Source organism: Lepidochelys kempii, chromosome 3, assembly GCF_965140285.1.
Source record: "Lepidochelys kempii isolate rLepKem1 chromosome 3, rLepKem1.hap1, whole genome shotgun sequence".
Lineage (NCBI taxonomy): Eukaryota > Metazoa > Chordata > Testudines > Cheloniidae > Lepidochelys > Lepidochelys kempii.
This window is the reverse complement of record NC_136382.1, coordinates 56,852,203-56,876,275: the sequence shown is the minus strand read 5'-3', so window position 1 is coordinate 56,876,275 and position 24,073 is coordinate 56,852,203. Positions and strand designations below refer to the sequence as shown.

The 24,073-nt window shown below is 42.5% G+C and overlaps 1 long non-coding RNA gene across 1 annotated transcript in view; it reads left to right on the top strand.

Moving 5' to 3' along the window:
• The first annotated feature begins 5,121 nt into the window (after positions 1–5,121).
• LOC140908692 (uncharacterized) overlaps positions 5,122–24,073 on the top strand; it is a 62,958-nt gene continuing 44,006 nt past the window's right edge. The window contains exon 1 of the long non-coding RNA XR_012157957.1: positions 5,122–5,237. This is a non-coding gene — a long non-coding RNA (uncharacterized LOC140908692). The remainder of the gene's footprint in view (positions 5,238–24,073) is intronic.

The following is a 24,073-nucleotide window of genomic DNA, read 5'->3' as shown; positions in this document are numbered from 1 at the left end:
GCGGTGGGAGGAGGCAAAATGCGACCTTGTAACGAAAGCACATGTGCTATGTATGTAATGTTAACAGCAAGGTTTACCCTGAAAGAGTGTAGCGACTGTTTTATAAAATGTGTCTTTTTAAATACCACTGTCCCTTTTTTTTTCTCCACCAGCTGCATGTGTTTCAATGATCACAGGATCTTCTCCTTCCCAGAGGCTAGTGAAGCTTAGAAACAAAAAAAAAACGCACTCGCGATGAAATGTTCTCCGAGCTCATGCTGTCCTCCCACACTGACAGCACAGACGAATGCGTGGAGGCAAATAATGTCAGAGTGCAGGAAAGCACAAAATGACCGGGAGGAGAGGTGGAGGGCTGAAGAGAGTAAGTGGCGGGCTGAAGAGAGTAAGTGGCGGGCTGAAGACAGGGCTGAAGCTCAAATGTGGCGGCAGCGTGATGAGAGGAGGCAGGATTCAATGCTGAGGCTGCTGCAGGACCAAACCAGTATGCTCCAGTGTATGGTTTAGCTGCAGCAAAGGCAGCTGGAGCACAGACTGCCACTGCTGCCCCTCTGTAACCAACCGCCCTCCTCCCCAAGTTCCATAGTCTCCACACCCAGACGCCCAAGAACGCGGTGGGGGGGGCCTCCGGCCAACCAGCCACTTCACCACAGAAGATTGCCCAAAAAAAAGAAGGCTGTCATTCAATAAATTTTAAAGTTGTAAACTTTTAAAGTGCTGTGCTTAAAGTGCTGTGTGGCATTTTCCTTCCCTCCTCCACCACCCCTCCTGGGATACCTTGGTAGTCATCTCCCTATTTGTGTGATGAATGAATAACGAATGCATGACTGTGAAGCAGCAATGACTTTATTGCCTCTGCAAGCAATGATTAAAGGGAGGAGGGGAGGGTGGTTAGCTTACAGGGAAGTAGAGTGAACCAAGGGGCGGGGGGTTTCATCAAGGAGAAACAAACAGAACTTTCACACCGTAGCCTGGCCAGTCATGAAACTGGTTTTCAAAGCTTCTCTGATGCGTACCGCGCCCTCCTGTGCTCTTCTAACCGCTCTGGTGTCTGGCTGCGCGTAACCAGCAGCTAGGCGATTTGCCTCAGCCTCCCACCCCGCCATAAACGTCTCCCCCTTACTCTCACAGATATTGTGGAGCACACAGTATTACTGCAAGCAGTAATAACAGTGGGAATATTGGTTTCGCTGAGGTCTAAGCGAGTCAGTAAACTGCGCCAGCGCACCTTTAAACGTCCAAATGCACATTCTACCACCATTCTGCACTTGCTCAGCCTGTAGTTGAACAGCTCCTGACTACTGTCCAGGCTGCCTGTGTACGGCTTCATGAGCCATGGCATTAAGGGGTAGGCTGGGTCCCCAAGGATACATATAGGCATTTCAACATCCCCAACAGTTATTTTCTGGTCTGGGAATAAAGTCCCTTCCTGCAGCTTTTGAAACAGACCAGAGTTCCTGAAGATGCGAGCATCATGCACCTTTCCCGGCCATCCCACGTTGATGTTGGTGAAATGTCCCTTGTGATCCACCAGAGCTTGCAGCACTATCGAAAAGTACCCCTTGCGGTTTATGTACTCAGCGGCTTGGTGCTCCGGTGCCAAGATAGGGATATGGGTTCCGTCTATAGCCCCACCACAGTTAGGGAATCCCATTGCAGCAAAGCCATCCACTATGACCTGCACATTTCCCAGGGTCACTACCCTGGATATCAGCAGATCTTTGATTGCGTGAGCTACTTGCATCACAGCAGCCCCCACAGTAGATTTGCCCACTCCAAATTGATTGCCAACTGACCGGTAGCTGTCTGGCGTTGCAAGCTTCCACAGGGCTATCGCCACTCGCTTCTCAACTGTGAGGGCTGCTCTCATCTTGGTATTCATGCGCTTCAGGGCAGGGGAAAGCAAGTCACAAAGTTCCATGAAAGTGCCCCTACGCATGCGAAAGTTTCGCAGCCACTGGGAATCGTCCCAGACCTGCAACACTATGCGGTCCCACCAGTCTGTGCTTGTTTCCCGAGCTCAGAATCGGCGTTCCACAGCATGAACCTGCCCCATTAGCACCATGATGCATGCATTGGCAGGGCCCATGCTTTCAGAGAAATCTGTGTCCATGTCCTGATCACTCACGGGACCGCACTGACGTCGCCTCCTCGCCCGGTATCGCGTTGCCATGTTCTGGTGCTGCATATACTGCTGGATAATGCGTGTGGTGGTTAATGTGCTCCTAATTGCCAAAATGAGCTCAGCGGCCTCCATGCTTGCCTTGGTATGGCGTCCGCACAGAAAAAAGGCGCGGAACGATTGTCTGCCGTTGCTCTGACGGAGGGAGGGGCGACTGACGACACGGCTTACAGGGTTGGCTTCAGGGAGCTAAAATCAACAAAGGGTGTGCCTGTACATCAAGGAGTATTTCAGGCAGGACTGCACGGAGGGTTCCAATAAGAAATGGTGCACCTAAGTTATCGTTATTGGAACAAGGAGGTTAGCCTGGCCTCTGATTGATACATGGCTAGATTTACCTCGCTGCACCTTCTCTGTGAGTGACTGCAGTGTGATCTAGACAGGGGAGGAGGCAAATGAGTACAAAACAAATCTGGTCTATTTCTTGTTCTGACCCACTCCATCTATCTTTTACATCTTTGGCTGGCAGCAGACGGTGCAGAAGGACTGCATGCCATCCACATCTCATGGCTGCTCGGCAGAAGATGGTACAGTACGACTGCTAGCCATCTTCATCTCTTGCCTGCCTGGCATAAGATGGTACAGTACGACTGCTAGCAGTCCATATCGCCTGCCCGCTCACCATAAGACGGTTCAATAGGACTGCAGGACTAAAGAGAATGACCTGGTCAAGTCACTCCAAATTTAGTCCCTGCGCCCATGTCTGCCCAGGCGCTTCCAGCCGACGTGGCCAGGAGCACCTCGGACACGACGAGGACGACTACCAGTCGTATTTCACCGTCTGCTGCCAGAAGGCAATGGGTTGCTGCTACTGTGCAGCAATGCCGTACCGCGTCTGCCAGCACCCAGGAGACATAGGGTGACGGTTACCTGAGCGGGCTCCATGCTTGCCGTGGTATGGCGTCTGCACAGGTAACTCAGGAAAAAAGGCGCGAAATGATTGTCTGCCCTTGCTTTCACGGGGGGAGGGAGGGAGGGAACGGGGGCCTGACGATATGTACCCAGAACCACCCGCGACAATGTTTTAACCCCATCAGGCATTGGGATCTCAACCCAGAATTCCAATGGGCAGCGGAGACTGCGGGAACTGTGGGATAGCTACCCACAGTGCAACGCTCCGGAAGTCGACGCTTGCCTCGGTACTGTGGAAGCGCTCCGCCGAGTTAATGCACTTAATGCACTTAGAGCATTTTCTGTGGGGACACACACACTCGAATATATAAAACCGATTTCTAAAAAACCGACTTCTATAAATTCGACCCAATTTCGTAGTGTAGACATACCCTAAGCAGGGCCTTCTGGGCCCAAACCTGTTCTTTAAACCAGTATGGGGCTCATACACTCCATCACACACCTTATAAAGTGTGTAAACATGTGCACATGCACCATAATAGGATGCATGTGTGACTTTAGAGGCCATTTAAAAAAATCTTAACCTTTGAATTATAGGAAACTCAGGATATAAACTTCCTTCCTTCCTTTTTTCCACAAAGTAACAAAATACCATGCTTCATGCAAAATAGAATAAAGCTACCCATAAAATGTGTTTCCTTGTGAAAATCCTTTCCATAGAAGTATGAATTTATGTATTTTATGAACTGAAACAGCGGTACCCACCCCTCTGAGGTTCCTGCACAGACTGAACAAAACTGAAGCACAGAGAAGTGACATACCATACACTTTGTGGTGTCCCATAAGCCTAGAGCTCACTTCAGTTTCATACCACTGTTGCTTTCTTTTTATAAAAATAGGTTTTGTTAAAAAGCACTAGAAAAATGAGATTAAGGAAAAATACACATTTTACAATGGTAAAGACATTTTTCTCAGTTTTTTTTAAGTTTGTTCATGTTTTACTAACTGTGTTTCTTTAGGTGATTTTTCCCACCTTAGAGGTTGTCTGTCATATAATATATCATCATGATGAATTCTTTAGTATTTGTTTGCTTTATTTATGACTGAAGATGTTAAATGGTTACATAAAAATCTATAGAAGTGACCAAAGTTACTGTACCACCCTCCTTGCCTTTTTGGTGTTATTTTAATTTATACAAGTACTTTTCTCTAGCCCTTTATATTCTAATGGACAGGCTAGAGTGTCTGTGTACTACTGCTCCACTGGATGAATCCAAAGTGTTCAGTTCTTCATCATAGGAAAACTACTACTACTACCTAAAGGAATTTCCCCTTTAGTTCAAATGTTAGGAGCCAGTGGTTTTGGAGTACCGAGTAGTTGAGTTTTACAGTATGACCACCATCTCTGTAAAGTTTGAGTAGCCACAATGACCAGCACAGTGACAGAGAAGTTCTAAGTAGTCACAGTTTATTACAATATTCTGGAAATACTACTGGACAATGGGTGTATTAACTCATTACAGGTTTCAGAGTAGCAGCCATGTTAGTCTGTATTTGCACAAAGAAAAGGAGTACGTGTAGCACCTTAGAGACCAACCAATTTATTTGAGCATAAGCTTTCGTGAGCTACAGCTCACTTCATTGGATGCATACTGTGGAAAATACAGAAGATGTTTTTATATACACAGACCATGAAAAAATGGGTGTTTATCACTACAAAAGGTTTTCTCTCCCCCCACCCCACTCTCCTGCTGTAGTGATAAACACCCATTTTTTCATGGTCTGTGTATATAAAAACATCTTCTGTATTTTCCACAGTATGCATCCGATGAAGTGAGCTGTAGCTCACGAAAGCTTATGCTCAAATAAATTGGTTAGTCTCTAAAGTGCCACAAGTACTCCTTTTCTTTTAACTCATTATAGTAAGTTTATTAATGTTTATAAACTGCCTGTTGTGTTTTTGGTTGTCGTGGTAATAGCACCTTGTCGGTGCTATGGCAACTGAGTTAGATTATTAGGGGATAACCCAGCCAGTTTTGGCTGGTTTGGTTAGTTCAGTGTGTGAAAATAAATGGCTGCTTTCATAGCTCACAGCTCTGTGTCTCAAGTGATTTCTTCCTACAGCTGCTACCCCCAAAGGATACAACAAAGTGGCGATGAGGATGGGATCCCTGTGCTGCCCCAGCAACAGAAGGAAGAAGTCAAGGTAAAAAAAAAAAAACCTACCAAAATCTTTTAGCTGTTGGAAGGGGGTGAGAACTGGCTTGTTTGCACTGACTGTGCTGGCTTATTGGCACTGACTGTGCAACCTGAAACTAAAACCATGGCTACACTTACAGGGCCACTGGAACCTTTTGAGGAGACTATAGTGCAATGGCATATGTATACTGAGCATTTTGAGCTTTTTGTTATTGCAAATGAGATTACAGAAAAGAAGAAGGTGCCAATATTCTTAAGTGTTGTGGGGGCTAAAACCTACTCCCTGCTACGCAGCTTACTACTCCCTGTTAAGCCTGAGACCAAATCTTACAGTGACATTGTGGAAATCCTGGGGTCCCATTTTTCCCCAAAATCACTGGTAATTGCTGAAAGATATAGGTTCCACAAAAGAGACCAAAAAGAAAATGAAACAGTTGTACAATTTGTAGCAACTTTAAAAAGGCTAGCAGAACACTGAATTTAAGGAGATGTTAAATGATGCCCGGCGTGACAGGTTAGTGTGTGGCCTGTACAGTGAAGCTATATGGAAGCGCCTATTGACAGAGGCTCAGCTTACCTTATAAAAGGCTGTTGATATTGTGGTCTCCATGGAACTGGCTACAAAGGAGGTGCAATACATCGGTGCATCCCCTAGGGTGCATAAAATGTCACAAGAACCTAGCCACAAAACTGTGCGGAGTCAGGAATGTTACCGCTGTGGTAAGCCGGGTCACCAGGCATCGGAATGCTGGTGTAAGGACCTGGTGTGTCAACAACATATTGAGTGTGTCTGTAAACAAAAGAAAAAGAGGCCTGTGGTCTGGCCAACCAAAAAGGGAAGCCTGTGTACCCTAGAGCAGACCCAGGATGACCACGGTGACGCCTCATCGCAAGAAGTGCCACTGCACATTTTGTCTTTTGCAGTGGGCTTACATGAATACTGGGTAAACCTGTTTTTGGATGGCAAACAGATATGCATGGAACGGGACACTGGTACAGCCGTCTCGCTTGTCTCCGAGACTGTGTATAAAGAAAAGCTACAGCATCTTCCGCTTAAGGCAACAAAAACTGTTCTGAAGACATACAAAGGAGAACCTGTGCCCATGTTGGGCACTATTGATGTTAAGGTGGAGCTCAATGGGCAGGCTGCTAAATTGCCACTGTTTTTGGTGGGAGGTAATTATCCAGCCTTAATGGGTAGGTCTTGGCTTGGGAAGCTTCAGCTGAACTGGGCAGAAGTGCACCAAATGACTAGAGAAACTGGTCTGACCACTATATTAAGGAAACATGCTGCTGTTTTTGGAGAGGATCTGGGAAGTATGAAGGGAATCACTGTGACATTGAACATTAAACCTGACAGTCAACCAAAATATCTGAAAGCCCGAACTGTGCCATATGCCATCAGGCTGAAAGTTGAAGCAGACCTGGAGTGCCTGGTCACCAATGGAGTCCTAATACCAGTTACCCATAGCCCATGAGCCACTCCTATCATTCCAAAAGTGAAGAAAGATGGCTCCCTCCGGATTTGCGGTGATTTTAAAGTCACTGTCAACCCGGTGTTGTGTGCAGAGCAATACCCACTTCCCTGCATCGATTACCTCTTCGTGGGCTTGGCTGGGGGACAAAAGTTTAGTAAAATTGATCTGAGTCAAGGGTATTTGCAGATGCACGTTGATGAAAAGTCCCAAAAACTGTAGACTATTGTGACTCATAAGGGGCTTTATCGATACTGTTGCCTACCCTTCAGACTAACATCTGCTCCCGCCCTGTTCCAGAGGGCTATGGACTAGATCTTCTGTGGCTTGCCAGGAGTTCAGTGCTATCTGGATAACATCCTGGTCATTGGAAGGAATGAAGAGGATCACTTAAAGAATTTAGAGGCTACCCTATAAAGACTGGAAGAGTATGGCCTACGAGTCCACAAAGACAAGTGTGAATGCTTCCAGCTCTTCGTTGAATATTTTGGACACATCATTGATGCTGCGTTCATAAGGCCCCTGCAAAAGTTAAGGCTATTGTGTAGGCTCCCTCGCCTCAAAATGTTAGCCAGCTGCGCTTGCTTCTAGGACTATTGAACTATTATGGAAAGTTCATCTCAGTTAGCCAAACTGCTAAAACAACTTCACAAACTCCTTGGGCAGAACAAGACCTGGAAATGGACTGAAGCCTGTAATGTTCCATTTAACAAAGCTAAGGATGCATTGTTAAATTCTGAAGTTCTAACACACTTTGATCCATCCTTACCCCTACAATCAGCCTGCGATGCCTCCCCTTATGGAGTGTCACACATTATGCCTTTGTGAGAAGAGAGACCTATTGCTTTTGCTTCATGCACTCTAGGCAAAGCAGAAACTAACTATGCCCAAATTGAACGTGAGGCATTGGGAATTGGTTTTGGAATTTGGAAGGTTCATCAGTATCTGTTTGGGCGGAAGTTTTATTCTTCTTACAGACCATCGACCTCTGACATCAATTTTTGGACCCTACACAGGCATTCCCCCATTAGCTGCTAGTCGTATGCAACGTTGGGCAGGGTTACTTTCAGCGCATACATATGAAATAAAATATTGGAAATCCACTCTGCACGGCAACGTGGATGGTCTCTCAAGGTTGCCTTTGCCAGTCAAACATCAAGATACTGCCCAAAAGGAAAATCTTCTACTTTGAACATGTAGAGAATACACCCATCACTGCTACTCAGATAAAGAAGGCAACTCGCCTTGACCCAGTATTGTCCCAAGTTATGGACCTGGTGATGCATGGAACATCTCGACAAACCTCTATGGTCTCACCCAACCTTGTTACCTACATGCCCAGGAGGACGGAGTTATTGATCCAATTGGGTTGTTTGTTGTGGGGGAGATATGTCATTATCCCACCACCACTGAGATCACAGATGTTAGAACAGCTACATTCTGGTCACTCTGGAATAGTGTGCATGAAGGAAATTGCACAAAGCTATTTTTGGTGGCCTGGATTGGACAGTGCTATTGAAGAGAAGGCAAGAGCTTATATGTCATGTCAGGGTGTCAGGAATGCACCCCAGTGTGTCCCCCTACACCCATGCGACTGGCTTGAAAACCCGTGGCAACGTATTCATGTTGACTTAGCTGGCCCCCTCGAAGGAAGCATGTTCTTGGTAGTGGTAGATGTTCATTCTAAATGGCCAGAAGTCTCTATAATGCAGTCCATTACTGCAGAGAGTACTATCCAAAAACTACAAGGACTCTTTAGTCTTTTTGGTCTGCTAGAACAACTTGTGAGTGACAACAGACAGCAGTTAGTCTCTCAGGAGTTTGAAAATTTTATGAAGGCAAATGGGATACACCACATCACTTCAGCACCATATCATCCATCCACCAATGGATTAGCTGAAAGATTTGTGCAGATAATGGAACAAGCTTTGAAATCAGCAAGGGGACAACACTCCATTCAAAAGAATCTGGACACCTTCTTACTTTCCTACAGAAACACACCTCATGCTATGACCAAGGCATCCCCAGCCTTTCTAATGAGGGGATGACAGCTGCACACTTGCTTTGATCTGCTGAAACCTTCAGAACCCAGACAAATTGTGCAATGTCAGCAGCAATATCAAGTCATCAGACGTGCACCCAGAGCAAAAGACCGAACCTTTAGTTCGGGACAGCCAGTTTGGCTCGGAATTCTACTTCTGGAGCTAAATGGGTCCCTGCCACGATCATTGCTCAGATAAGACCTGTTTCCTACACAGTATGGACTGCAGAGAATCTCACTTGGCAGCGACATGTAGATCAGTTGTCGTCGGGTCATGCCAGTCCTCAGGACACATTTGCAGTTGAGATGTCTGACTTCACCTCTTCTGGCCAGACACCGAATCAAGCATCACCTGTTCGTGACTCTTCTCTTCCATTACTGCCGGCGGCTAAGATACCACTTCCTCACCCATTCACACTATGAGCCCTGAGCCCATTGTCAGGCCTGAGCCCAAGGTACTTTTGTGTGCAACACCACCAGAAGTTCACCGTAATCCACCTAGAGACAGTAAGACCTCCTCAATGGCTGGATCTTTAGCTAGGGCAAACCCCCGGTTATGGGGCAAAATAATCCCCGGTTTAGCCAGGAATGAAGGCAATCTACCCTCCTTCTCTAGTTTAGTGTTTGTTTTATTTAGGGAGTGTTCTTATTAGGGGGGGGGAAAGGAATATGTTGTGTATTTGGTTGTCATGGTAATAGAACCTTGTTGCTATGGCAACTGAGTTAGATTATTAGGGGATAGCCCAGCCAGTTTTGGCTAGTTTGGTTAGTTCAGTGTGTGAAAATAAATGGCTGCTTTCATGGCTCACAGCTCTGTATCTCAAATGGTTTCTTCCTAAAACTGCTGCCCCCAAGGATACAACACTGCCAAATAATATTTTAAATAATATTTTTAAGAAAACCAGTAAAGAAATTCCCCTTTGTCAGAATACTCATTCTAGCTCCTATAAACTAGTACCAATAGAAAGAGGAAGTATAAAAGGGAAATAAAATAAACGTGGTTTTTATCGTTTCTTATTGCATACAAAACAGAGGTGCTTTGGTAATATTGTACTGTATAGTGAAATCAATACAAATTATTTTAGCTGTAATCAATTAGAGAAGTTTCTTTAATAATTTAGGTACAATCTACATTATAAATACAGTTGTGATGGGGGGGGGGGTCCTATGGCTGACCCAGACCCAGTTACCACATATTAATGTTTTGTACTGTAGAAGAGACCTTAACTATGTTTTGGAACCATGTAAAGGTACACCTCAAAATGGAACTGTGTAGTAGCCACATCCCACTGGTGTGTATCTGTAGTTTCAATGGGGCTTTAGGCCCAGTCCACATTGGGATTCAATTTCAGTCTGCTGAACAAGTTTAAAACAAGGTGTTAAAGCAGCTCAGGTTAACTTGTTTTGAACATGGTTAGGTAGCCAACATAGATAGTTCCAAACCACGTTTAGAATTTCTGTTCTACCCTGGAATTTGTGTTCTGCCCTTCCATGTCTTAAATCAATTCAAATCTAGTTCTTGGCACAGCATAGGCAGGGCTTAAAAGATCAAAGCATTGTCCCCCAGGCTGGAACATAACTACCAGAAAGAGTCTACCCACAGTTTATAAGCAAACAAACTGAAGCTAAATGTCAAATGAATTTATTTCCAGATGGGTGATACAATTATGAATAAGCCAGTAATCAAATCCTCAAAATAATATAAAATGCAGAGCACTATCTTTGACATTTTGACTGAGATTAAAGAGTGCAAATTAAATCACTGCAAATTCCTAATAGATTTCTTATATCAAAATTCTGGACAGTTACAATGAATGAATAATTTTATATAGTTTTTAAAAGCTGATCTTAGTCATTGACATCTGTTTCTGCCTATGGTCATTTATTACTCAGTATAAAAATCTGGTATGCTCTAGAACATAACAAGGATTGTTCTGTTTTATTTTTGAAAGTTTTATATAGGAAAATTTTTTAATAGATAGTAATTCCTCCAAAATTTTGGTTGTGTTCAGTTTGTAAAGCTGATTTTGACTTTGCTACCCCTGATTTTATGTAAACTCAGTCTTCCTGAAATTTCTCATGTGTACTTCTCCGCAACAGGAAAATTTTATTTAAAAATTTGTGGAGGGTGGGGAGATGAATGAGGGAAAATGGAAGGAAGTAACGGATAAGTTGTCCATTAGAGATGATCATTTGAAAAAGTAGAGGCATTTCACTTTAAAATTATGTTTTTGGTTTCTTTTAAAAATACGATGTAAACATCTATGAAAAGAAGGTCTGTACTTTTCATGGAAGATCTTCCATGGCTCTGATGGAAGAAGAAATGTGTGGTTTCTGTAGAAATCCAACAAATAAGATATTTTCCATAGAAACCACAGAGTATTTAGAAAAAAGAAAAGGCGTACTTGTGGCACCTTAGAGACTAACCAATTTATTTGAGCATAAGCTTTCGTGAGCTACAGCTCACTTCATCAGTGAGCTTCATCTGTAGCTCACGAAAGCTTATGCTCAAATAAATTGGTTAGTCTCTAAGGTGCCACAAGTACGCCTTTTCTTTTTGCGAATACAGGCTAACATGGCTGTTACTCAGAGTATTTAGACTCTTTTTAATAGCTACCACAGTAAATATTATGAACCATTATTAACCACATCTGACCATTCAAGTCAGAAACCAGTACACCTTGAAATTGTGGCCTAGATGGATACAATCAATGAGAACTGCACTTTAAAGAGCGAATGACTATAAAAATGAGGATACTTATGGAAAAGCAATGAACTGTGGTGGCAGCTTTCTGTGTTCTCAGTTCCACAGATTAATATTTTTGTTTGCTTAAGGTCTTTCACCCTTGCAGCCCATCTCTTCCTACTGCCTGATCCTACAATTAAATTATCAAATCTACATCCTACCAATGGGCCACAAGCATGCCTCTTGACATTTATGATTATCACTATAGTACGGGTCTTCAAACTCTTAGTGTTGCTTTAAACTTTAAATAGATTAAAAAAATCCCTGAATACCTTTTTACAACTGGCTATGGAGGGAATTTCTTCCTACCTCTTTCATTAGCTTATGCCCTGAAGAATAAGTTTATATATATTACTTATAAAAAATCCCATCTAAAGTAATTAGCTAGTTTAATTCTATACAAAAATGGATTTTTATAGTCTGTCAGGGAACAAAATTCAGCTCACTAGCATTAACGTGGCTACTGACTATTGTTCTAGGCTCTGCAGACGGTTGAATCAATGGGAGTTAGGCCCTTAAATGCCTTCAATAATCTCACCCTGTGTGTATTCTGCCTATGTTTTTCAGGGTGGTGTTCTTTGACAGCTCCTCTCCACCCATGTTCTGCTAGAGCTCCCATTTGCTGCTGCCATTTAATAGTCTAGCAGCCTTCAAATACCTAACCAATCATTCCTATGATAGCCGAGTGGTTGCAGAGGGTTTGCGATGTATTTGCCAAAATTTAAAACAAAGAATCTTCACTCCAGTGTGTGGCTGGGTCCACCCCCTTCTCCTTGAGGGTCTATCTTTCTGCTCTCTATCCAGCAGAGACTCACAAGGCTTCTTACTCTTCTTTTTGTGTTTTATGGCAAAGCAGACTAGATGTCCCGATTTTATAGGGACAGTCCCAATATTTGGGGCTTTTGGTATATAGGCACCTATTACCTTCCACCCTGTCCTGATTTTTCATACTTACTGTCTGGTCGCCCTGAGTCTATGACTGCCAAGCACTGGACACCATAGATAATTGAAGAATTAACGTTTTTCACCTTTCCCAGTATTTTGAAAGCACTGCAATATTGCTTATTTTATGATGCGCTTACTTGGATTTGCAGTGAAAATTGATACTTTAAGGCAAATAAGTTTTTCATATAAATATCCCCTTTTAATAGTTTACTCTTTGCACTCCCAAAGGAGATGATCAACTGTTTTCTGGACCTTGCACATCCCATATCAATTTTTATGTTTGCTTCTTAGAAACAAACTACTATTTAAGCCACAATAGCCAGCTGAAAGTCTAAATAGAGGCACTTCACTCACTCTCTCTCAGAGCTTTGGAGTATATCAGCATTTTTTACTCTGCTGTGAAATATGCCAAATATTTCCCCTCCCCTAGTTTCTTTTGTCCATATTTCCTTCAATTTCTCTCTCAACTCATTTTTAATTTTTTTTTGAACTCCAGTTTATTGAAATGGATCTCTAAATCAACTTGGTCATGTCTGACAGCATTTTTTGCCACTTTGTCTTTCAGCTCATTGTCCACTAACTCTACACGCTCTAGGATCCAAGCTGTTACTATGATTACACCCAGTTGTGTCAATTCTGTTGTTAACAGCAGAAATTACATACTAATGAAATATTACTATCTGAAGTGCCATTTCTGACCACCAGTAGTCCTGATTGGGTATCAGACAGGATGACCATGGCAGCTGGGCACACATTATGAGCCAATTTAATGCCATCATTATTCCTGCCAGTTCAGTCATCAAAACAGTACAAAATTTGATGGAATCAAAGCGAAGGAACACGAAATGCTGTTCCCACTCTTCTAGTTTACACATCTTTGGAGCCACTGGTATTCATTTGGCATTTATCACAAATGTATTGATTTGCTATATCTTGCACATTTAACCCTCCTTTTTCTCTTTTAATTTCATTATGCAATTCCACAGCAACCTCAGGAGGCATAATTTTCCAGTTACACCACATTTTCCCAAAACTATAGATTTAAACCTGAGTTTTTCTTTTCCCTAAGATCCTTTGTCCATGCTTTAACCCTACTCACTTTAGGCATTTTGAGTTTTTGCCCTACTCATTGACTACTTAATTCCCAGCAGTCTCATATATTGGCTTAGTGTTTCCATCTTCTAGTGTTTCTAATGTCTTTCGCCCAAAAAGTTAAGTTTAGAAGTTTCATTCTTAAAGTAATAGGCATTTCACCCACAGCTATTTGCAGTACACAAAACAGCATTGTGAATGAAGGCTCCACATGCAATTCGCAACACCTGAGCTTGGCTTGAGTCAAGCTTTTTTGGATTTGTTTTTTATGCCAAACTGAAAGCCTGGCACCTATACTCAATTAGTGCCAAATGAGCTCATCAAATATCACACCTAAAAATGTGAAGCTTTTAGCTATATTTATTTGCTTTCCATATGGATACAATTTATTTGTTAAATTTTGTTTTTAGTGAATATCATTCCCTTAGTTTTGTCAGTTGAGAATTTAAAGCCCCATGTTTTCCCATTCTACATCTTTCCTTAGTGCTTCATTTATTCTTTTAGCAACTATTTCAGGGTTTCTGGGTTTTTTTGGGTCCATAGGGCACAGTTGTCAGCACATAAAGAGATGCCTATTCCAGCACTCCTCTTTTGGAAGATCATTGAATGATGTTGAATAAGGAAGACGGATGGCACTCCCCTCTGGAGTGCCATTTCCCCCTTACTCTTCTTCTGCTCATCTCTCCCCCCCCCAACTCCACTAGGCCTGATTGGGTCACATGACCCACCAGACATCCCCACCTGGAGAGGTGAGCTAATTATATCCCAGGAGGAGCTCAGCCCATCTCCCCTTAAAGAGGCCAGCCACCCTGTGACAGCCCCTTTGAAAATTCCAGTGCACAGTAGTTTTATATGCACTGAGGTACCATTTGTTGAAAATGTTCACTCTTGTGGAAATGCCATCAATTTCCTGTTAGGTGATCCGTTGCTAGTTTTAGGGATCCAGCCTAGGCACATCTTTGTGAAAATTTAGCCTAACATCATTTTCAACACATTTTATACAAAGTGGATCAGCTTCGACAGGAGAGAGAGTAACCCACCCTAGAATAGCCAATGGTCTAGTGGATAGGGCACTCACCTGGGCATGAGGAGACCTGGGTTTAAGTCTCTGCTCTAGAGTGTCTGACATACCAGGTGAGTGACAGGGCTATTAGGAATAAAGAGATGAGGCAGCAGGACCACTGCTAAATCCCCTTATGAATCTAGTCTGGAAAACTGAAACTGTTCATGTAGATATTTCAGAAAAAAAAAGTTCTCATTTCAACCAAAACAATTAACCAAAATCACAGATTTGCAAAATTTCAGTTAATCCAAATCTGGATTTTTTTTGTCAGAAAAAGTTCCAAAAATCCCACCCAGCTCTAATTTAGATGGAATATTTTTTTTAATGTTAAACAAAAAGGAAATCATAAGCATTTCTCAATAGATCCTTCTCTCTTCCCAATGTTATACACTCTCCAATTCAAAGTGTTACATCACAGCAACCTTCCTTGAGCAAAGAAGATTGGAGGAGACTTCCTTACGAGAACATCTACACCACTCTCATTTTAGCCGGTGGTTGAGCAATTCATTGATCTTTATTCAAATATAAACAAGAGATTTTCTCACAAAAGATGCATTTTAGCACATTAACACTAATCAATTATAAATATGAGATATTTCAAATATATTCTTTTGACTTGTGTGTCTATTCACATTTAGTCTAAACTATTGTTGCAGACTCAGAATCATTCTATAAATCTCCATTCATATTGACTAAGGAAGCTGGGGAGTTTTTATAGTATTTTTATATAGGGAGAAACCAAGCCCCCTACCAGAATGGGTGTTGGCTAGATAGCAGGACTGGTACATTTCTGCTGTACATATGAATAGAGTGTGGAGAACCCGTACAAGGAGTCTGCACTTCGTCTGAGCTGCAGAGCTGTAATCTGCAATGACTTCCTTACTTCTGACATGCAAGAGTTTTATGAGGATGGCAGCTGGCCAGGGGAGTAGTGCAACACACTGCATTTCAAGGATAAGATGTCTATTCCTTCAAGCTATGGAGGAACTCCAGGTATAAAGCTGTTAGTGTTATTAGTTTGGAATAGTGTATGCATTAGATGGGCAGAAAGCAGCCTTTGATACTTTGAATGTTTAATACCCATGAATTCTTCCATCTGTCAAAAGTGTATCTTCCCTGATCCCCATACCCTATGGGTTTGTAAGGGCAGGTCTCCCAGATGAAGCATGGCTTTATTCCAGATAGGTAGCTTCACTAATTACCTACTTTGTTTGTATGCTTCTCCCTCAAACAGAAGACTCATGAGTCAATATAATAAGCATAAATTACAGCTGATCACAGTAGAATAATTTATTGTGTAAACTTGACTATGACTCATGATACCCTTGTACTTCCTGGATAATTCTAATTTATTCATTTGGCTACTGCATGAAAGGGCAGGAGATAAAGTAAAAATAGATTTGGCACAAAAGGTCACAATCAAAATTTATAGGGTCCCACCAAATTAAGGTAATCTGGGGATTTAGACACAATCTACATGGGGATCCCATGGCCCAACCCCACATGGAGGCACTGATCACACTTCCTGATCTGACAGCAGCTTTCAGAGTTAAGCAGAATTGGGTGGTTCATACCTTGTGGAGCTATTCTTTCAAGCATCACAGCAAGCCTGAGTTGCACTTGGGTCACGTTTGCAAGCTTTTCTTTGCCGTCATAAAGCCTAGAAACATTGTTTTAAAATGAAAGCGGAGATTCTGATCTTATTCAGCCCTGAACCCAGCACAAGCTTTTGAAGCAGTACATTCTATGTCCCCAAACCCAGTAGTTGTTTCTACATCATGCCTTGGGATCATGTACTTCAGCTCCAGTCCCTTCCCTGATAGCTTTCCTTCCTGTTGTTTCTGCCTCCTGAGAGAGGACCCTCAGATCACCCAGAACCTGAGTTACTTTACAAATTTACCCCCTTCCTGGGGTTTGGCTTTATAGGTGACTCAAAAACACTAGCACAACAAACCTCAGCCTTAGGCTGTTTTCAGGATTTTCTTCCAGGACCTTCTCCAGTCCTGCCCCATTTATATCCTTGTGGGAGCTAACTGGACTCACTGCACAATATGACTGAACAGTAATTACTTTGAATTCTGATGCAGGGTTCTAGTACCTGGATTTATGACGACTGCATAGGACAGCCTACACTCCTATACAGGGAGTTAATATGCCACCCTGTTAACACCCAGGGAGAGTGTTTTATTCCCCTCCTTCCCCCTGCATTCTGCTAGACACCTGCACTCATCCAGCCGGCTTGCCCCTCACTGTATGCACACCCACACTCATCCAAGTACCCACACTCTTGCACATTCACCTGGTATCCCCACTCACCTAGATCCTTATACTTGGAGAGGGGGCTGGAGCTCTAAGAGGAGCCAAAGGAATGGTGAAGAGGAAGCACAGGTGAACAGAAGAGTGGGTGCTGCCAGCTGAGAGGCAGTGGTGTAACCAGGTGCAGTTCTTTCTAGCAGTCAAAGGGGATATTGCTTGTTTGCCTCAGGCATATTGTCCCACTGAGGTCTGGGAACTAGGAGCTGGGGCCTGCTTTCCACAGCCTATCGCCTTGTATACACTGGTAAATAACTATACACTTATGCCAATGCAAAGTGACTTTAAAGTGGTGGATTAAACTCTACTAATCTGATATAAAAACATTTTACAACCACTTCGATCCAGTTTAAATTACTATACAAAATGCAAGGCGGTGGAGACTCATGCTTAGGGAGTTCTAAGAGAAGTACTCCAAATCTGGAATTTTACTTCACTCTTGATCAAACAGAGCTCATATTTATTGACCATCAGGGCACATTGCAAAGCCTATTGGGTTACCCAGATTTTTCAGTAGGTGGAAGAAGGTTTCCCTTTAGTAGGTTGGGAATGTGTTAGCATTGTCATGCCAACTTTAATTTGTAACATTAAATATTGTTCATGCAATCAGAGCTGGAGGATAGCTGCTTTGTATTATTGAAAAATACATACATTTCCCCTTGCAGTTCTCATACACCATCCTACACTCTATGTGAATGCTTAAAATAGGCTAAATTCTTATGTACGAAAGTCTGTAAAGCACTTTCAGATCTTTTAGGATAAAGGGTGCAATATATAGGTGTCTTTCATCCTGTTTATTCAGTACCTAACACAATAGAGCCCTGACCGGGGTCTATACTATAACCAACAAATATATATATAAAAACTTAATTATATTGCAAGATATTATATTACTGAGGTAATCAGAGAATACATTTATTCTGGTTTTTAAGCAAATTTCAGATCAACACTTGTGTTCTCATTATACAGTCCACAATGGTAGAATAATTGGCTGTGCAGAGGTTGCCATAATAGAGTATCTAGTTCAATATTTGGTCTCCACTGCTGACCAGATGCTTCAGAGGAACCTGCAAGAAACCCCAGTCTCATTCATTAGTTTGTATACCTGGGTCATGTATCCTCTTATTCATCTTCTCTCTAAACTAAACCATCCCAATCTCTTCATATGGAAGTCTTTCCATGCTTCAGATTATTTTTGTTACTAACCTTTCTATTTCAGCTTGACTTAAATGCAGTCAGTACATTTTTTTCAGAAATATATCCCCAAGTTCTGACAGTGCACAGTTTTCCCATTAGGTTTCCTAAAGAGGCACAAAACAAATCAGAACTAGGTCAATAGTTATTTAAATGAGAAGACAGGCTTCTCTATCTACTAAATTAATTGTAACTCACTTCCAAGCAAATTGGTAATTTACCAGTATAGAATACACACTAAACATGTCAGCAATAAGTTTTATTATTACTGGGACAGCAATGTCTCTAAATCTAGCATCCAGACTCAGGAGCAAGATTTATATTCAAATGAACTAATTTCTGGTTATTATGTAAAAACTCGAATAGGTCATTATTTTTGGAACACACATGTAAGCTGTGAATTCTCTCACCTCAGTTTACAGAAAATAATCTACACCTTCTGACTTTGAGGTAAATAATTAAGGCTAAATCCATTAGAGCAACAGCACCACAGCTATATATTTTATTACATTCAGGGTCATTCCTCAGAGGTGCAGGGCCTGGGGCAGAAGTGAAGAATCCGTCACTTCTGGACTGACTGTGCTGGCCAATTGCACCAGCCCACAGAGCCCCCAAAGTGCAGGGCCCGGACCCGTTGCCCTGATTTGCTGTACCCAAGCGACAACTCTGATTACATTACGGTATTGCATGGTTTTCCTTTTGACTGAATGGTTAGCCAGTATTCAGGATCTTGTGGGTTGTTTCCATTAAGAAGAGAAATTGATGAGGGAAATCAGGTGTTTGTGATGCAACCCTGTTTATATACATAGCACATACAAAGTCCTGCTTCCCCAAACACTCCAGGAATCAAACAATAGGAGGCAGTTTCTTTGCTCACAGCTCCAAGTCTCTTTCCAGCCAGCATTCTGGCCAAAGAGTTCTCTTGCCAAGTTCTTTCTCAAGGCCATGCTCCCAGTGCCTTTCTGGCTGCCTCCTCTTTCTGTTTCTTATCTGCTTTTACTTAGACACGCACACCGCTATCAAACGACAAACAGCAAAACCAGCCCACCCACATAGCTAAAACAATAGGAGCCACATGAAAGGGTAGTCAGAAATTGAGCTCTTATGCCAAAAAAGTAGTTTAAGTGCTTTTGACATTTATCATGAGTGCAGCTGTCACACTCATCATATTAGCTCCATGGAACAGTCATCTAGTAGGCTGAAATTGTCTGGCCCTCATCACTGCCAGAAGATGAACTTATTTTTTTAAATAAAATTTTGAGCTAACAGTTAAACCATTTTGAATTAGGGGGGGAAGATTGATTGTTTGGGGGTGGGTGGGCAAGAAACTTCTCAATATAAAATAATTCTTGTGACTTTTCTTAGAATTAATCAAAGAGAAATATCTGGAGTCGAAAGTTAAAATATACAAGCCCTCACTGATGAAAACTGCCTTTATGCTTTCTCCTGAAAATTGGTCAGGAGCTCATAAACATAGGATTGGAAAGAACCTCGAGAGGTGTTCTAGTCCAGTCCCCTACACTTATGGCAGAACTAAGTATTATCTAGACCAACCCTGATAGGCATTGGTCTATCTAACCTGCTCCTAAAAGTCTCCAGTGATGGAGATTCTACAACCTCCCTCGGCAATTTATTCCAGTGCTTAACCACTCCGACAGTTAGGAAGTTTTTCCTACTGTCCAACCTACATTGCCCTTGCTGCAACTGAAGCCCATTGCTTCTTGTCCTATTCTCAGAAGTTAGAGAATAATTTCTCCCTCTTCCTTGTAACAACTTTGTTTACTTGAAAATTATCATGACCCCTCTGAATCATAGAATATCAGGGTTGGAAGGGACCCCAGAAGGTCATCTAGTCCAACCCCCTGCTCAAAGCAGGACCAATTCCCAGTTAAATCATCCCAGCCAGGGCTTTGTCAAGCCTGACCTTAAAAGCCTCTAAGGAAGGAGATTCTACCACCTCCCTAGGTAACGCATTCCAGTGTTTCACCACCCTCTTAGTGAAAAAGTTTTTCCTAATATCCAATCTAAACCTCCCCCACTGCAACTTGAGACCATTACTCCTCGTTCTGTCATCTGCTACCATTGAGAACAGTCTAGAGCCATCCTCTTTGGAACCCCCTTTCAGGTAGTTGAAAGCAGCTATCAAATCACCCCTCATTCTTCTCTTCTGCAGGCTAAACAATCCCAGCTCCCTCAGCCTCTCCTCATAACTCATGTGTTCCAGACCCCTAATCATTTTTGTTGCCCTTCGCTGGACTCTCTCCAATTTATCCACATCCTTCTTGAAGTGTGGGGCCTCACCAATGTCGAATAGAGGGGGACGATCACGTCCCTCGATCTGCTCGCTATGCCCCTACTTATACATCCCAAAATGCCATTGGCCTTTTTGGCAACAAGGGCACACTGCTGACTCATATCCAGCTTCTCGTCCACTGTCACCCCTAGGTCCTTTTCCGCAGAACTGCTGCCTAGCCATTCGGTCCCTAGTCTGTAGCTGTGCATTGGGTTCTTCCGTCCTAAGTGCAGGACCCTGCACTTATCCTTATTGAACCTCAGATTTCTTTTGGCCCAATCCTCCAATTTGTCTAGGTCCTTCTGTATCCTATCCCTCCCCTCCAGCGTATCTACCACTCCTCCCAGTTTAGTATCATCCACAAATTTGCTGAGTGCGCAATCCACACCATCCTCCAGATCATTTATGAAGATATTGAACAAAACCGGCCCCAGGACCGACCCTTGGGGCACTCCACTTGATACCGGCTGCCAACTAGATATGGAGCCATTGATCACTACCCGTTGAGCCTGACAATCTAGCCAGCTTTCTACCCACCTTATAGTGCATTCATCCAGCCCATACTTCCTTAACTTGCTGACAAGAATACTGTGGGAGACTGTGTCAAAAGCTTTGCTAAAGTCAAGAAACAATACATCCACTGCTTTCCCTTCATCCACAGAACCAGTAATCTCATCATAAAAGGCGATTAGATTAGTCAGGCATGACCTACCCTTGGTGAATCCATGCTGGCTGTTCCTGATCACTTTCCTCTCATGCAAGTGCTTCAGGATTGATTCTTTGAGGACCTGCTCCATGAATCCTCTCTTCTCCAGACTAAACAAACCCAATTTTTTCAGTCTTCCTTCATAGGTCATGTTTCCTAGACCTTTAATCATTTTTGTTGCTCTTCTCTAGATTTTCTTCTATTTGTCCACATCTTTCCTGAAGGTCTGGACACAATACTCCGGTTAAGGCCTAATCAATGGAGAGTACAGCAGAATTACTTCTCCTGTCTTGCTTACAGCAATCCTGTCAATACATCCCAGAATGACGTTTGCCTTTTTGCAACAGTATTACCCTGTTGATTCATATTTAGCTTGTGATCTACTATAACCCCCAGCTCCCTTTCTGCAGTACTCCTTCCTAAGCAGTCATTTCCCATTTTGGGTGTGTAACTGAATGTTCCTTCCTAAGTGCCTGTGTTTTATGAACCTTTGAAAATCATACCATGGCATGTAATTTTTTTTTAAAGGATGGCATTTTTTACATATTACCTAATATTCAGGATGAACATAGTCTGCACTGTGTACACAGAGGTGTGTGAATAATTATCTGTGTACATAAAATGAGGCAGGTTCCATAGGGCAGAAGGAACTTGTGATTTTGCAGAAGTATAACTTTGTGTGGTCAATGGCATGGAGCCCAGACACATGTTCCTCTTTCAGCCGACATGGTGCTCTCCTGCTTTAGTTCTCACTCAGCCTCCTAAGGCTGATGGCTGTAGGGAACTGCTTCTAAATGGCTCATGTGCATATTTTATGTATTTAGATATGAATATTCTTGTATATGCATATCTTCCTTGGCTGCTTGAGCACATGAAATAATGCAAAAACAGTGCTGCTCCAGCAGATGTGTACACTTTAGCTCTGTTTACCTGACCCTTAGCTGCTAATTTTATGGGTGAGATCCTCACCCTGGTCCTTGCCCCTTTATACTGAGTAAAAGGGGTAGAGTGGTATAAAGGGGCCTTAAATCCCTTGTACCCATTCAGAGGAAAACTTTTCCCTGGCATACGCACTGCAGAAGACAGGTGTCAAGCTTCCTTCCAAGGGTCCACATGCATCAGGGGTGGGATGGGTGTGTTAGGGATGGAGCCACCGCACACACAACTGCTGAGATTGTGACCAGTACTGTCACCCATAGGGCAGGCCTAGGAACGAGGCTGCCATAACTTAGACAGGCTCCTAGGGCTAAGTTATGTTGAATCTCTTCCCAGCCTCTAGAGCAGCCCAGGACTGGGAGGCTGCAAAGGTGGCCTAAAGCCATTATAGCCCATATACCCGCTGGGCTGGGAGTTCTGTGGTGTACCTTTTACAGGCAAAGCACAGAATCTCACCCTACATTTAGATCTTGTTCCCATAATTCAATAATCAAATTAGGAGTATAAATCATGGTACTGAATTTTTTCAGTAGATTACTACTGGTCTGGGGCAGATACATTTCAGCAGAATTATGCTGGGCAGCAATGTTAAATTGGGATGCAATGATAATTCTGTGCTGCTTGCATCCTCTTGTGTGAAAAACTTTCAAACTGGTTTGTCAGGAATGACAACAAAATTTAAGAATCATTTTTGCTCCTGCCTCCCAAAAATTTTCATTTTGTACAGTAGGTTTAGAATATGAACTACAGGTGTTGACAGTATCCTTTGATGGCTAATTTTTAATTAAATAATTGGCTATGTTCTTAGATGCCTCTCTCTCCTTCTTATATCATAAGAGGGCAAAATTTGGCTCTAAACATTTATCTGGGGAGAAAAAAATTACATAAGAAGGAATTATGCAGATCGTGCAAAACAAACAGATGTAAGAAAAATAAAATAGGTCAAATTTTGACCCTACCAACCTTGACTGTCCTTTTAAGTGATTAGGAGTAGATGAAAAATATCTGAAAAAAGTTAGGAGAAAATTTTTAAAATTAAATCTACAGCACTTATTTAAAATTAAATAAGCTTTCAGAGTAGCAGCTGTGTTAGTCTGTATCTGCAAAAAGAAAAAAGGAGTACTTGTGGCACCTGAGAGACTAACCAATTTATTTGAGCATAAGCTTTCGTGAGCTACAGCTCACTTGCATCCGATCAAGTGAGCTGTAGCTCACGAAAGCTTATGCTCAAATAAATTGGTTAGTCTAAGGAGCCACAAATACTCCTTAACAAGCTTTCAGGCACCACCTTCTAACTTTGAGTAAATGGTACACATTGACACAGTTATAGGACAAACCTCAATGATTTCCTGAGACTTATGTTACATTGGGATTATGAGCAGTTTTAGAAAACACACTGTTAAACACCACTCTGCACCGAGTACACCAAATCAGTCCCATGTGATCCATGACCAGCTGATAGGTCTTTATCATCTACTTGTGGACAGTCATTTTTAAATATTGTTTTAAAACATGTTTATCACTACCATCCTTTTATTAGAGTAGCATCTAGAGGACCCAACAGAGATCAAGGTCCTGTTGTGCTAGGTACTATACACACACGATAAAGACAGTTCCTGCCCCAAAGAACTTACAATCTAAATATGCCAGGCAGACAAAGGAAATAAGGGAACAGGGAGAAATAGACATAGGAAGGTGAAGTGATTTTCCCCAAGGTTACATGGCATGTCAGTAACAGAGCTGAGAGAACATGTTTTCTAAAACACATTGCTTCACTGTACACAAAGTGACAGCCTCCAGGACATAAAATATTGGACAGATAAAAACCCATTGAGGGGAACTAACTGACTACCCTTTTTAGCAAACGCTAAAGAGTTGAGAAGGCCTGCATATACCATTAAAACTGAACTATCCTGTCACCAAATTAGTCCTTCCAGGGGAGAGTGGAGGTATATCACAAAGCAGTATGGAGACACTGACACTCTGCTAATGTTGTGCCTCTTGTAATCAACTTGCTGGCTCAAAACCAGGCATTGTGC